This window comes from Pygocentrus nattereri, chromosome 17 (assembly GCF_015220715.1).
Source record: "Pygocentrus nattereri isolate fPygNat1 chromosome 17, fPygNat1.pri, whole genome shotgun sequence".
Taxonomy (NCBI): domain Eukaryota; kingdom Metazoa; phylum Chordata; class Actinopteri; order Characiformes; family Serrasalmidae; genus Pygocentrus; species Pygocentrus nattereri.
Window position 1 is genome coordinate 38,111,913 of NC_051227.1, and position 13,482 is coordinate 38,125,394.

At 43.0% G+C, this 13,482-nt stretch overlaps 1 protein-coding gene across 2 annotated transcripts in view; it reads left to right on the forward strand.

Moving 5' to 3' along the window:
* The window catches only part of phldb1b (pleckstrin homology-like domain, family B, member 1b), a 112,790-nt gene that overhangs the window by 6,968 nt on the left and 92,340 nt on the right, over positions 1-13,482 (forward strand). Inside the window, exon 1 of one of the 2 annotated variants that reach the window (XM_037546590.1) lies at positions 2,098-2,220. The exons of the other annotated variant lie outside the window; for it this stretch is intronic. The gene's annotated coding sequence lies outside the window, so the exon portion shown is untranslated. Of the gene's footprint in view, positions 1-2,097; positions 2,221-13,482 lie in introns of those variants that run through there. 2 annotated transcript variants of the gene reach the window in all.

The window sequence follows — 13,482 nt, forward strand, 5'->3', positions numbered from 1 at the left end:
ATCATTTTTACACAGGTAGGTGAAGGTGGTGTTAGGAGTCTTGCCCAAGGACTCTTATTGGTATAGTGTAGGGTGTTTGCCCAGGTGGGGATTGAACCCCAGTCTACAGAGTAGAAGGCAGAGGTGTTAACCACTACACTAACCAACCAACCAACCAATTAATAAATGATTATTGCTGACTAATTTTTAAAAGTTAACTCATCTTACTCTCAAACAAACCTACTTCATAAAGTAGCTCTGACTGGTATCTAACTTGATGGCAGATTTTCACCATCTTTGTTAATGATGGCCAACCGATGGCCAACCGCCCTGGTGACCCCTTGACTATGCCTCTGGTCAAACTACTGTATACTATTTCATATGCTAATGTTACTATGAAACACGAGTGCTATAATGTGCTACAAACACGGCAGAGAAATCTGAAGTAACTTAACGTAGCTAGGCTAACCATAATAGCTTAAGTCAGGAAAGATATTTTTCTGTTCTCGTTGATACCTCAAGCTAACGCTTCTACACAAGACGGTTAGCTCCTGTACAGGTTTAGCCAGTTTAAGCCTTTCTCTTGATAAACGAGCATCATGCTTGTGAAATGTACTCCTCTGTCTGCTTCCTTTGCTCTACTGAATTTGTAGTGCAGCACTGTTGGATACATGATCAACAAAGTCATATTACAGCAACTCGAATGCGAGTGTTCAAGCTGCTCGTCCTTTGGGAAAAATCAGTTTCCCACCACTAGGCACCGCACGAATACCCTTCAAAGTCAGCCGCTAAGTAGGAGTCGTGACATCAGTGCTTTTCTCATCATGGCAGACGATAGAAGTGAAACGTCAAAGAATGGAATGCAACCAGGGAGACTGTACAAACATAATAAATGGTAAATGGCAAAGTACAGTTTAAATGTCTTTGTTGACCTAAATTTTATGTTTGCTCTGAGAGTTCAAAACACAGTTAAAACAGCCCAAAAGTGATAGATATCTGGTAGCTAATAAGACACCTTGACACCTATTTCAGATCCTCGACTCTCACATAGACAAGACAAATGCGGAGAACCCCCCCCCCCCCCCAACCCCCCAATCCCCCAACATAATATGTGAACGTTTGACAGCATCAACCATTTTTCATTACATCGGTTGAGGACGACACATTTTCCAATGTGGTACTGAATCCACAACCCAGGACTGGAGCTGTGCACTCGTGTGCTAGAGGAGTGCACGCGGATGCATAAGTAAGTGTGTGTAGGCCATCAGCTGCAGTCTTTGTGGTGTATTTAAATACAAATAGATTGCAGATCAGTTGCTGCAGGTTCTTAAGCACTGACTTGGTGAGCCCTCACTTTAACGGCATGCACGGTAACAAAAACAGCCTGTTTAATTGTAGGTTATGAAGAAAGGCTGTAAAAAGTTATGACTGTCGGTACAAAAACCCACACAAATGTCCTAAGCGGACCTAAGTGGGCACGAGTGGAGAGAAGTGTGGAGAGAAGGACATGAGTGCTTTGACAGAATGTGTGTTAAATTAGTAACAAGACAAAAAGTATTTAAAGTATGATGATCTTTAACAATGTGACTTAGAGTCCATGATCATTTCACAGCTGACAGAAGGATGTTTAGTCTTGGTTTGTTGCTGCCAAACAGAAGGGTCAGCACCTGTTCCTACTGGGCTTTTTTAGTGAAGGTCAGCATAGAAGACAGCATGGGAAAGCACAGAAAAGCACAATGAACTGTACTGCATCCTGGCGTTCCTCCTACGCAGAAAAGTGTCCCGGTGCCCTCCTCTGGCCTGAGTGGAGGAGCGCTGAAGCGGCAGGTGACTTTTGGTGTTAGTTTTGTTGATTTTTTTTTCTGCTGGGTTTTAAATGGATCCCCACCCTCCAGGTCCCTGCAAGAGGATGGTGAACAAGTGAGGATTTCTTTGACCGGCATAATGACGGCCTTGTGTCGGACTAGGAGGGGCTCATCGTGCAGGACGACTAAGGGGGGGGAGAAAGAGAGTGAGAGAGAGAGAGAGAGAGAGAGAGAGAGAGAGAGAGAGAGAGAGGGAGGGAGAGAGACTACAGTGCAGTGAATAGAACTCATAACTGGGTTCAAGTGTGCAAGACTGACTTTGCAAATGCAGGAACCAACACGTCTTTTCCATGCTGTATCTGGAATTTCTTCAACTTTCGGATGCCTTTTGGAGCCTCAGTTATAAAGGATATAGATTTTCAGAAGCTGCTTGAAGGTCTGTAAAACTCTTTTACACCTATATTTTGCATTTTGTTAAAAAAGAGCTAAAGTGATATACCAAGGTGTGCATGTAATGCTGATAGCATCCATTATTAAGTGTGTTATGCTGATTTGTGCCTTAATTAGCATTAGTCGGGACACAAACTATACTGGCATTGTGATATCCTTTAGGACAGAGTTGCTTTCTTGGGAAGTGCTATCTTACTCTGCTGTTATTTAGGGACTGAATTAATTCTTCAGCTCTCAGGACTGCTGCTCAGCTTGACGCCGTCCAGCGGTTCTTGGCATGTGCAGCCTTGAGAAACGGGGCTCGTGTTATCTGAGCTGCTGAAAGAGAAATGAAAACCTTCTGCTGAAATGCTGAAAAGATGGAAAGAGAGAGATGGAGCTGAAGAATGTGGTCAAAGCCAGGCTAGTCCTTCTTCTCTCTCCTTAACAGAGCAAGCCATTGAGGCAGGAGAGAGCTTTCCATGATCAGACGCACTTTTGAGGCTCACTGGTGAGAAAAAAAAAGATTCCCTGGTTTTCTGGCCTTTGGCTATAATAATCAAGGCTTTGTTCTGTGCTGTCAAAGCAATGAGGACAGTGCTGCAATAATCTAGTCACACAGTATTTGCCCTCGACCCCATTTCTGTGGCATGCATCCATGCGCCCCACTAATTGTCTGCGCTTGGATCAAGAGCACTTAACAAGACAAGATTTTTCCGGTTATGGCTGTGTAGGAATTTAGAAGTAAACCTGGAGCTGGAACTGGATCTGAGCAGTTAAATGCTAATGTACAGCTCTTTCTGCTCCATCTCTCGGCCATCACTTCATCAGTACAGACTATGCTTAACAGTTGAGACCAAATATGTTGGATCATGGACAGTTCTTCCTTTTTGCCAAATTCGTCCCATCCGGTCCCTCTTTCACCCCACATTCCTCGCTAGCAGCTCAACACAGAGTCCTGCATCCCATCCCATCGGCTCAACGACTCTTTGATTCATATGTCTGTATCTACAAACTAGCTTTTCAGTTCTTAAGCCCTACAACTCGTTTGTATCTTCTTCTGAACTCTATAAGGTCATGCGAGTGTGTCTTTATTGTTGTCCAAATGTCCTTACTATTGTTACAATATATAAATATATACTAAATATACTAAGCATATAAATACATTTTAGACAATGATATGCTCCCGTCTTTGTGGCAACAGATTGGGGAAGACCCTCTCCTGTTCCAGCATGACTGTACTCCACTGAACAGAGGGAGGTCCACGAACACATGGTTTGATGTGGAGAACCTCCAGAGCCCTGACCTAAATCCCAATGAACACCTTTTGAAATGAACTGGGACACTGATAGACAGCCAGGTCTTCTCCTCCAATAGCAATATCTGACCACACATGGTCTTTTGGCTGAATGGGCACAAATTCCCACAGACCCCTGTGCAATCTTTAAAAAAAAGTTTCTCTAGAACAGAACATTTCACTGAATATTGCAGAATTTTTGACAAATCTGTGGAATTCCCCTTTAGGAAATCACATTATTGCTTCTAATGACTCATTTATCAGAAGGAAAAACTGTGTGTTTGTGTGTCACACAACCAGCCAAAAGAGCATTAGACTCTTGGCTCCATAACAGCTGTAACATCTGCATTTCACGCTGCTGCTATCCACTCAGCTCTAGGATATACAAACACACGTTCTCTCTGAAACATTCTCCACACACTGTTTACATAGTTTCTTAAGGACATGACTCAGTAGTGACCTCCCAAAGCTTTGGATGCTCTTCTGCTCTGGGGAAAAATTGGATTTGCTTTCAAATCTGCTGAAAATGAATGGGCTTTCGTAGCAATAGTACAGCACGACGGGCGCTATCTTCCCTGATAGAAAAATCAGCATGCACCAGCACGGCCTAGTCACCAGCAAAACCAGTGTATGTTGTGATTTGGATACATGTATGCTGGTCAACCGGCATGACAATACCGGGTGACCATCTAAACCAGCAACAGATTGGCATAAACAGCATAAACCAGCTGGGAATTCATGCTGCTCTGTGCTGTTTTTTCAGCAGGGTTACTGTTAAAGATGATGCATCAGACATATTCTTGATTGGTTCTTGCTGTGTTATTCTGCTGCTATTCATGAATGAATCCACAAAGATGAATTAGCTCTAAAGCCAGGCCAATTAGAAGAATCAAGTACTGTTATTGGCATGATTTTTACACACACATACTCACACAAATGACTCGGAATCATGCAAAGTCATGTAAAATAAACCACTGTTCTACTTGTTTTTAGCTAATATTACAGTTTCTGAGCTAGATAATGTTACACTGGGTACAATATTACAAAGAGATGATCCAACACATTCTTGTGCGCTTAGTGGTCATATATTGACACCTCATTACCTCACATGGAAGAGTGTAAACACTGCTAAATAATACTGCTTAAACTGCTAGATGAGAAACATACAGTGCATACTAACTACTATCTACTACTAGCTTCACTGTGGTGTAAAGTGCCACATACTGTTTATCTTAGACAACGGTGTGTTTTAACAGGGACAGATCAGATCAGATCAGGTCAGATAGTCAGTGAGTCAGTGAATCTTGAAGAGGCTCAAAAAGGCTCTTCACACTAGTTTACAAAAATGCTTCTTTAAATAATCATCCATCAGATGGCTCCACTGTAAAGGAACCAAAGAGGTTCTTCTGTAGCTCTGCTGCATAAAATGCTTTCTGGCACCTTTATTTTTCAGTATAAAGTTCGACTGACTCCAGCTGTTGTGTCCCTTTAATGGGGATACATGGCTCATTTAAGCAGCAGTGCAAATGGGTCAAACAGTGACTCCTCTTTATAAACACTCTCACGCAAATCATGAAAAGGTGAATTTCATCCAAAGTGATCCAAAGCATAAAATGCGAGAAGTTCCACCAGCGAGATGGAGGAAGGACATCACTGATGAGATTTCCATTAGCTAAAGATGTTTCCAAAGCTATTTCCTTTCCCTCACTTCCACCTCCTCCTCCTCCTCCTCCTCCTCCTCCTCCTTCTTCTCAGCCCTCCTTCACACATTTTTACCATCCACTACACGGCATTTCCCCTATTCACTCTCTCCTACTCCTCAGACCTGGGCCTGATGGATTTGTGGCTTCTTCTGTTGTCTGTTCTCCACAAAGGATGAGTGTAGTGGCATTTGCTGAGAGAGGGGTGACTAGAGGACACTTGACTTTGGGGGAATAGCTCATTGTAACTCTGCTGCCTTTCAATGTAGCGGTGAAAAGGTGAGTGTTGACGTCTTTCTCGTTTCTGGGGAGTGAAGGGGACTCTTTGAGGCTCTAGGCCCTATTTTTGAAGCCCCACTTTTCTGGCAGACAGTGGATGAATTTAAATTCCTGGCTCTGAGCTTTCCTTTGTCAGCGGCTTTTGGTTGGAGATTAGTGGGGGTGTTTCAAGTCTCACTTGAAACACCTGGGCAAGGCTGCCTGCCACTCTGTGCCAACTAGACTTTATTGACTTGGCTTGATTTAGAGTACCTCACTGGGGCAGTCTTAGCACATCTTGGACAGGAATAAAATAAGGGAATGGCCAATGATATAGGATAGAAAGAAGGTAGCATTATGTGATCGAGTTAACCATGTTTCTAGCACGTACAGGTGTAATATTGTCCTAGACAACTTTGAACAGAAAGACAGTCTTTTCGCTGTTGAGGCTTATGTGTAATTTTCTAATTAATTCTAATATATATATATATATATATATATATATATATATATATATATATATATATATTTTTTTTTTTTTTTTTTTTTTTGCTTTTTCTGGATACTGAAACTTGTATTTGGCTATTTTGGCTGGAAAATGGGCAGGTCCTGACTTTTGTTTATGAGTAGCCCATATCTGTCAATAATGTGACCTGAAGGAATTTGCATATACAAAGTTTATCATCACTACTACTATACCACCATCGCTAACTGCTGTTGGAGTGTGTAAGTAAAGTATAACTCAGATCTACTCTCGATACATCATATGGCTAAATGCTATATATGTCTGGTCTAGGACAAAGTAAAAGTGGCTCAAATCTGATTTGAAAAAGATTCTGAAGAGATTTTTTTGTTTTCACACCAAAAAAAAAAAAAAATCAGACCTGTGTCATATTTAAACTGGATTTTGGCCGCTTCAAACCGGCAACATAATGCAGCCCTACAGCCCACCTGTTATAGCATTCTCTGACATGACACAGAACTCAATATCACAGGGTAAAAGCTATGCACTGGAAACCAATCATATGGGCTAGACGACCACCCCACGCTGAAACGAGACTCTGACCAGAGTATTTCAAACATGGTTCTTGCATCCCTCCATACTTCACATGAGAACACAGTGCTAATTCATTAGATAGCTAGAGCCAACAATTTCTTCACAGGTTGGGCAGCTCTCAGGGGCTTTTGCTGCAGAAAGCAGTGTGCGAGCATGCGTGCGTTCGCCGCTGCTGATGGTGGAGGAGGGCCAGGCCCCTTCCCCACTCCTCTGCAGGGATTATGCATGTTGAAAAGAACTCTTTGTGCCGGCAGCGTTGGAATGCCTGTCGAGCTCGATGTCTTTGGGAAACAAACAGCCAAAGTCAACGGAACATTTGAGCAAGAGCCTGCTGGAATATATTGACTGCTGCTGCGGACCCCCTAAACATGGGGGGTGGGTGGGTGGGGTTTTACTGTGATATGGGGAAAGACTGACTCAGTCACTCCAAAAAGCAAAATCCTGGCCAGGGATGTGTTAGTCAGACTTTGGCCTTTACCAGCCATTCACTATAAGCACATGGAAACTAGTTCTGTGCTTTAAGGCCAATGGCCAATATCTCTGCACACCAGAAAGTCTTACAGTGATAATGAAGCAAAATCAAATTTACACATTTACCTGTTATCTATAAAAATGGACACAACCATGGCATCAAGTAGCAGCTACTATTGTGTTTAGCTATGCTACTTTCATAACAGTAAATCATACAGGAATTTCTCAGGAAGCAGGTAAGCAAGTCTATATAAGAGGAATTAACCTGACAGTCCGACACAGGTATATGTATTTATTGAGTCTTTGCATGGTGCTTTAGCCTCAGCTTCCTTGAAGTTTATGCACTTCACAAGGCACTGTTGGGAATTTTTCTGGCCTCAGTATGTGAAGTTCTTCTGCTCATTCTTTAAGTGCTTTTGATTAGACCAACTCCTCTCTCTGCGGTTTGCATTTCATCACAGTTTAGCTAAGCCCAAACCCATCATCAGAACGGAAAGTGAACCCAAGCCTCCGCTGTTTATGCACTCCAGAGCCGATAAACAGTTCTCGGGTGTAGCTGACCTACCCGGCAGTCCCTTGTAGCAAGAATTCTGTAGCTTTAGCATGGACGTCTGGAGCAGTGAAGTGATGTGCCTTTCTCTCAGCCCCAGAAGGGTTACCCCACTGTGAGTTCACAGGAAACAGCCTGCTCCTCTATATCCTTACAGGAAGTCTACATATAGACACGCCAATCTCCTGTCGCTCTTTTATTCTGCCACTTGTTTTTGTTTCTTTCCTTTCCTTTGAAGGACGGCTATCTTAGTGAGCCGTGGTTTGGGCATGGTTGCTTTACTGCAACAGCTATTGTGCTGTAATGATGGGTCACAGTGGAATTTTATTCCACACCACTGGTGGGTTCACATGATGCCAGAATTTAGGGAATCCCCACAATCATCTATGTGTGTATTGTTGTGGATGCAAGGCTGGAATGAAAGACTTGGCATTGCAGTTAAAAATAACTGGTAATATCTTTTGCATCACCTGGAATCTTTGCGCTGAATATGTTTTTGGACCGCTGCTTTTGACAAAAAGTGCATTTGCATGGAGCAGTTGAAACTGAAAACCGTTCCTGGAGACAAACTGGCAGCTGCTTTTGTTGTCTTTCTGTAAATGAACCTCTTGACTGCGGGTTAGATGAGTTACAGTGTGGGATAAAAATATGAATTCTCGTAATGTCCAGCCAATTCAGAATCATAAATCTTGCAAAAGAACAGCAAGTCCATCTTTTCCCCCATTTGGCCTTTGTTTCTTGCCCAACCCGCATTCTTCTATGCCCGTTCTTGCATCTAGCCCAGTTTACAGCTTCCTTTTGTTCTCGGCACCCTGTAAAGGATGGTCAAATATTTAACTGACATTAACAGAAACATGGCCATAGAAACCTTTGATGGTGCTCCTTTGACTTGCACTTGTCTAAGGGTTGTTGCAGGGTAAGCAGCTTCCAAGCTTCCTGGTCTCTCTCCATGCATTGAAGTGCTGTCTTCAGTAAGGAATACCAGAGATTCCCTTCAGCGTTATAAAACAACACCAGGTGGCTCTTACAAGTCTAATAATCTTTTTATTGCTGGACTTAAAAGCGTTGAAGCAGAAAAGTCAGAAGGAAAACCGTGAGCAAAAAGATCACAAGGTCTGCTGCTGGAAATATTTAAGAGCTGTTTAAAGATTTAGGTTTTTATGTCAGGCTCTTTATTGAAGATCACATGAATTTGCTATCTCACTTACCAAACTGGGTTTTGAATAGCGTCCAAAACCTGTTACATAATTTCAAAGCGTGCCTACACATCTTTCTAAAGATACATTTACTGTTTTGGCTGTTTTCTCCTCCAGTTGTTTTTTGTTACATACTTGTGGTGTGGTCCAAAACGGAGAATGCTGTTTAGCTAGCCACATTTTTCACTGGGCACAAGGGTGGCCATAATCACATGCTCACAGAAATGTCAAGTATTCTACTTCTGCCTCTCAATATCCTGTCTGCATGCACAACGTGGTGCATTGCACAACTGGTTTTCCACATGTGTCTTCCCTCTGAGCGCATCTTCTGAAGTCTGGTGTCTCTGAATGAGAAACTAAGGCTTGAGGCATTGTGCTCCCATGTGTCATCCAGCCAGCAAATAGTCAGTCAGCTGCTTGAAAAGAGCGCTCACACGCTATTGAAGACAGCAACAATGGAGCTACAGTAGCAAAGTTTCCACGAACGGTCTGCAATGTTTGCTGCACAACAGCTTGTTTCCATCAAACCGACTTGAACGCTAAAACACTTTATGTAATGATGAAAAGAAACAATCTTGTCGAAAAAGTTTTGGCATATTGATAAAGTTCTGCTGGGCATAATTTGAATATATTTGGCACAACCTGTGTACACTTAGCTCCTCTGACTTCCCTATAACCTACTGATAAGGATATTATGTTTATTTTATTCCTTTATTGTATTTTTGTTTTTCCAATGAAACCGTCATGCAACAGATCATGCTTCTCTGCCATATAGAGCGGTCTGATCACTTTCCATTTAGAAAGGCTGTAGCCTTTTCTCCGTCTCCGTCTGGTTACAGAGGGGGCCTGCCAGCAAGTATTAAGGTCCAGAGACGTCAGTACAGTGAGGATGAGGACCACTAGCTGACCAACTTCTTTATAGCTTGTTGCCATACATTACCATACTCATAAAGAAATATACATTTCTGAATATTAATCATAACACACAATCGCTTACCACACAATTAACAGGCTAACATTAGTACTCATAACAACTAACAGCAAAGCACAGTGGGACAACGAGTCCAACCTTTTGTAGCACTAGGTGTAGATGCTGGTAGCTACACTACTGCCCACGTGATTTCTCTAGCTTAGTGTGATGGTCACATTCTTCTCTACTTCTCCTGTAGCTAACCAATAATGAGGCTGGCGCTGAGGGCGGCAAAGATAACAGTGTGGTGCTCACCACCAGGTGGAGGCCTAGGATTAGACAGCTGCTGAAGGAAGATAACCTGCCGGCAAAAATCCTCTGAGCACTTTCTCTCCTTCCTCCAGCCTAACTGAAATTCCACTGATGAATAATTCTCAGTGCTGCTGGGCAGGAAACAGTAGGCTGTTATTACACCACTCTGGCATGACTCTCAGAGTTTCCATATTCCATATACATTTGCTAACTGATCGTTTTGTCTTTGCTTATTGAGCATTTATTGAGCATATGATCTTGAGGGAAATTCCACTACCGTAGCAGAGAAGAGACTTAGCCAGTTTGGAGGACAATAGGCACTGTGATTCCTCTGCATGGTTAAACAACTGCTGACTAATTTGAAGTAGGAGGATCAAGTCAAACATTAAGACTCCTTGCAGCGCAGGCACTTCTTCCCTCCAGAGACGAGTCTGCCAGCAGTTCCTGCTCTCCCTTCAGCCCACAAGGCTGCCACTCAGATCAACTGACTGCTCTCTTACAGTTATCCAAAACTTACTTCTCCTGCTCCAGTGGTTCTCAGTGTCTGATCTGTGCACTTTCCTTGATCTGCAACGCCTGATTCAGCTTTCCTGATTCAAGTAATTACCAAGCCCGTAAAGGTGGATGACTTCAAATATCTTGGGTCAACCATCCAGAGCAATGGACAGTGTAGAAAAGAGGTGAAGAAGAGGGTGCAGGCAGGATGGAGTGGGTGGAGACGGGTGTCAGGGCTGATGTGTGACAGAAGGATAGCAGCAAGAGTGAAAGGGAAGGTTTACAAGACAGCAGTGCGTCCTGCTATGATGTCTGGTTTGGAGACTGTGGCTCTGTCTAAAAGACAGGAGGCTGAGCTGGAGGTGGCGGAGATGAAGATGCTGAGATTTTCGTTGGGAGTGACAAGGATGGACAAGATTAGAAATGAGCAGATCAGAGGAACAGTGAAGGTGGAGCAGTTTGGAGATAAAGCCAGAGAGGCCAGGTTGAGATGGTTTGGACATGTGTTGAGGAGGAATAGTGGATATATTGGTCAAAGAATGTTGGAGATGGAGCTGCCGGGTAGAAGGAGAAGAGGTAGACCTCAGAGAAGGTTTATGGATGTAGTGAAGGTGGACATGGAGATGGTTGGTATAAAAGTAAAGGAGGCAGTGGATAGGGCAAGATGGAGGCAGATGATCCGCTGTGGCGACCCCTAAAGGGAGCAGCCAAAAGAAGAAGAAGAAGAAGAAGACCAAGCCCTTCAACAGCTGAGTCCAGTTTGTTAGGCTTCGTTCACACTGCAGGGCAATTCGAATTTGTTTCAATCTTCTAGACAGTGACCACACTGCAGGTTTTAAATGTCCAAAAGCGATTTGTATATTCAGACCAGAGTTGGATTTGTTCATATAACCACATTGGTTATCATTGAAACAACGATGGTGTGGGGAAGATGACTAGGGCAGTACAGAAAAAAGTGAGCCAATTACTACTATGGATGTCTCTCCATGAATTATGGGTTATGTAAGTGCAATGCTCATTCATGGTTGTGAACTATTTAGGCACAGACCATATTTGTTGCTGTAGTGACTGCGAGGATTACATTTAGTCAGTGGAAGCAGCTCTTCTGCTGCTCTTCACAGCCCTACAGTTTTTAGAAAGAAAGAATGCACAATTTGCCACGCACATGCCCCACATGGGAACGCAGGCATTTCTACGTTTCAGCAGCTGACTTGTTTGTGCTCTCCTTGAAAAGTGTGACCTGTGGATTGGACAGTCCACGTAGAGGTCTGTCCCAATGCCCTGCAATCAGCCAAGCTTTGAGTCCTGTCCCACTGCTACACAACACTGAGAGGTAGCCTCAAAAGCAAAAATCACCCTACTTGTCTTTCAACTAGTTAGGGTTGATATGTGGACACACTCTTGGAAACAGATTCTCATAGAAAACTCAGTCAGCAGTTTGAATAAGCCAAAAGGCATGGGATCATAAAAAGACTCTTTGGGGAGATTAGATGCACCCTGAATGGAAGAACCTACTATCTGCCTTCGGTACTCTCTCATTGTACGCACCCCGACAACCTACATACAGCGGCTCGTTTCCCAGTAATGATTTTGCACGTTTGCCTTGTCTAAGCATCAGCTTGCTCCAAAAGTCCTTCATGCTTTTCATCATCCTCTTCCTCCACCCCCCTTTCTTCTCCTTCTCCATCATTTTTTGAACTCCACGCCAGCATCTGTTATCAGGGTTCTGGCTGGTGGGCAGGAATGCAGGCTCCAGCTCAGCGCAGCATGTACAGACAGGTCTGCAGCGTGTCTAGGAGGCAGAATCTTCTCTCTACTCTATGAAAGGGACAAAGACTAACAGACAATAATACACGTAGCTGGCTGTAGAATGGTTAGGGACACTGCGGGTTGAAGGCACTTTATTTACTGGACAACTGGCCAAAGGTAAAATGTATTTTTTATTTCAAATCAAGATCACTGCAAAGCTGCTTGGTATCCAAGTGTATTTTCTTAGGTAGTCCTACTTAATGATGACGTGTAATATTTTCATGTCAGAAGTTGTGGCTGCAAGTTATTATAACTGAATGCATTTGAATGTATTTAAATACATTATTTTGTTGGACTTTCCAATTTTCCCATTTATCGTTATCTCATTATCTGGAATAAATTGTAATTTTACAGTGTAATGATTAAGTTTTCCAGCTTTAGAGATTTATGATGCGATAGGACACCCTCCCATCCAGCTACCACTTCTGGAACGTGAAGTGTTTTGATATTTCTGGGATCACTAGCAGGGAGAATAACTGCTGTAATTACTCAGGCTTTGTGCAATTTGAGGTTTGAGCCTCTCACATTTGATTTCACCGCAGGCACTTTGCAGGGATGGGTGCTTCAAGCAGTTCTGCCACATTACAGACTTCTACTTGTGTCTATATATAGATCATGGACAAATATAGCAATTTTTGTGACGCTTCATTTCTTTCTGCTTTGGCTGAAGAGAAGGTCAAAGCCAGGTTGTGAGCAAGCGGGCAGGAATTCCAGGGGAGGGCAGTGTGTATGTGTGAGTGTGTCGGGTCTCGAGAGGGCACGGCTGAGAATGTGAGAATGTTTCTTCGGCTCGGCTGAGTGGGGAAATTCGACGTATCTGTTTGTAAACGTCTCCATTGTGCGAGCCAATTCTATTAATCGTAGCAGTGGAGTGGCTGAGTGGGAGAGCATGCCAGTGTTTTGCTCTCACTCTGACAGGCTGATAACTGCGTTAAAGCGATAGACTGGTGAGAATGAGAGGTGGAAGTAGCACAAATATATTGATCAAGATGCATGAGAAATAAAAATGGAATGACCAAAAATGCAAGTGAATTGAGGAACAAAGTCTTTTGATTGGACAGGATTTAAATGCGTTGATAAAAAGGTCGAGTCACCGTTTATCGTAAGTCACAATGGTGGTCTTTGAAATGAATATTCTTTCATTAAAAAAGCTGAAATAATTGGATAGTGGTGTCTCAAAAAAAATCTCAAGTCAATTTTACTGACTCCATTTA